The sequence below is a fragment of the Otolemur garnettii genome, unplaced genomic scaffold (assembly GCF_000181295.1).
Source record: "Otolemur garnettii isolate 467f Iridium unplaced genomic scaffold, OtoGar3 scaffold00092, whole genome shotgun sequence".
NCBI lineage: Eukaryota > Metazoa > Chordata > Mammalia > Primates > Galagidae > Otolemur > Otolemur garnettii.
Window position 1 is genome coordinate 5329951 of NW_003852487.1, and position 2993 is coordinate 5332943.

A 2993-nucleotide genomic window follows, 5' to 3' on the forward strand; every position below is an offset into this window, starting at 1 on the left:
AAAAAAAAAAAAAAAAAAGAAAATGGTACATCAGGATATATATAGGCATATGTGTTGTATCCGCTTTTATCCCAACAGATGTCCAGCATTCGGGTTTTTGTCCCATCTCTCACACAGAGATATATATCACAGCTCCTTGTGATCACTTGTTCTTTTGTTGTTGTTGTGGAGACAGAGTCTCACTATGTCACCCTCAGTAGAGTGCTGTGGTGTCACAGCTCACAGCAATCTCTAACTCTTGGGCTTAAGTGATTCTCTTGCCTTAGCCTCCCAAATAGCTGGGACTACAGGCACCTGCCACAACGCCTGGCTATTTTTTATTGCAGTTGTCATTGCTGTTTAGCAGGCCTGGGCTGGGTTTGAACCCACCAGCCTTGGTGTATGTGGCTGACACCCTACCCACTGCGCTATGGGCACCGCCCTACTTCGATCACTTGTTACTCCCTCTCTTTGCAGGGAAAGTTGCCCAGGATGATTTGAGACATTATTTAAGATTTTATTAACTTTCATCAGCCGCTCATGTGACATACAGAAGTTTATCACCTGACAAATAAGGTGACAGAGAAAACCTTCACTTCTGCCCCTGCAGGGTGGCGGACAGTCGGAGAGGCTCCCGGCTTACCAGCAACGTTCTTCCAGCTGGTGAGGTTAGCCCACAAGCGTAACTTTGATGATTACGTGATGTTCCAGGAAAGAGTACTGATGGACCAGTCATTCTGGAAGGGCCTCAACAGGCAACTGGCCCAGGCAGCCCATTGATATTAAACGCAGCACTCAATGCTGACCCTTCTCACGCCTGAATCAGTGACCCAAGTGGTTCCCACAATTAACAGCTTTATCCAAAGGAGTTGCCTGTCCCAGCTTTCTGGCAGTGCCATTTGCAGTGAATTCACCCTGATTGTTGTCTAGGAAAGTCATTTGTTCAAAGTTGATGATCTAAATTGTTTGCAACTGTTTTTCTTGTCTCAGAACAAATATAGTAACAAGAGCCATCATTTATTTGGTTCATCCTATTGTGTGATCTTCCAACAGATCTCACAGAACACTCACAAGACAAGCAAGCACACCACACTAGGCGTGAGAAGTGGTTCTACCAAGGTCACTCTGCCAGCAAGTGGCAGATGGACACACAGACTCCCGGACTCCACAGCCTGAAGTGTTAGCACCCCTCTGACTGCCATGCTCATAACAAAGTTGCTAGAAAACACACAAAAGCACTTTAAAAGTGAAAACCATAGATTAGTTTACTTCCATCACCTAGAGGCAACTGATAACATTTTAACATTCATTCTGTCACTTTCCTATGAATACATATAAACACATATATTTCTTTCTTTTTTATTTTTTGAGTCTCACTTTGTCACCCTCTGTGGAGTGCAATGGCATCATAGCTCACAGCAACCTTAAACTCTTGGGCTCAAGTGATTCTCTTGCCTCAGCCTCCCAAGTAGCTGGGACTACAGGCTCCTGCCACAACATCCAGCTATTTTTAGAGATGCAGTCTCGCTCTGGCTCAGGCTGGAAAAATCTGCTTTATCTACCTAATAATACATGTGAAGCTTCCTCCCCCACACAGGCAGAAGTCTGGCTCACACTGCCAGAGGAAGCTCTGGGCCTGGGCGGCAACACCTTCACCCACAGACTCACCATAATGATTGGTGCAGTCACCCAGAAAAGGTAGTGCCAGGAGGCAGAACCTCAGCAAGCTCAGGGCAGGCGGGAAGCAATACAGTGAGGGGTGGAGAACTGGGCAGGCAGCACCCCAGAATAGGCTGGGGGGTGGAGGGGGAGCACAGCTCTCCTGTGGTCCCTGTGGCTCAGAGGGGCAGGTTTGGGGGTGGGGCCGGATGGGGATTAAGTGGACTCCAGCTGGAACAGCTGCTCCCTCCCAGATCTGGGCCCCAAGCAACTGGCAGCTGGCACATCGCCCAGACCAGAGCCAGACACCTCTTCTCCCAAGAAGGAGCAAACTGCTCAGGAAACTTCCAAGTAACTCCTTCCTCAGTCTGACCTCTGGGGAGGTTCCCCAAACCTTCTTTCTTGCCACAGCTCATGCTAGACACGTGGCTTCCCATCAACCTCTCTGCTTAGAAGAGAGGCCTACTGAGGAAACTGAATTACCTGGAATAATCGGCCAAGTTCCCTGTTCTTAAGTGGGAGAAACAGCAGGAAAACCAGTTGCACGAAACAGCAGTACCATGGACCAAGAAATAAAATGATTATGTCCAGAGGGAACAAGGTGATTAGGAAACCAAGGAGAACTTTTAAAATATTCTAAATGAAATCTTCATAGATTTGAGGAAATATGATATCTTGAAATAAGAACAGAATGCTGAGAAGCAATAATTCCATAATAAGAAATAGCTTTTGAAAAAAATGTTCAATAAACATGGGCCATACAAATTGATCAGTTAGAGTTCATCAAAATTTTAAAAATTATGCCTGTGCACAGTAGCTCATGCCTATAATCCTAGCACTCTGGGAGACGAGGTGGAGGATCTGTGAATTCAGGGGTTCATGACCAACCTGAGCAAGAGTAAGACCCCATCACTACAAAAAGTAGAAAAATAAGCCATGTGTTGTGGTGCCTGTAGTCCCAGCTATTTGAGAGGCTAAGGAGGATTGCTTGAGCCCAGGAGTTTGGGGCTATAGTGAGCTGTGATGAGGCCACTGCACTCCAACCTGGGTGACAAAGCAAGACCCTATCTCAAAAAAATTTTTTTTTAATTATTTTCTTCAAAAGAAAATGAAAGGCAAGTCAAAGACTGAGAGAATAAATCCTTACTACTTATCTCGAACAACTTGTATCTAGAACAGTGGTTCTCAACCTTCCTAATGCCACGACCCTTTAATACAGTTCCTGTGGGTCGTGATCCACAGGTTGAGAACTGCTGATCTAGAATATATAAAAGACTCTTACAACTCAATAAGAGGATAACACAATTAAAAATTGGGCATTTCTGGCTCAGGGCCTGTGGCTCAAGCGGCTAAGG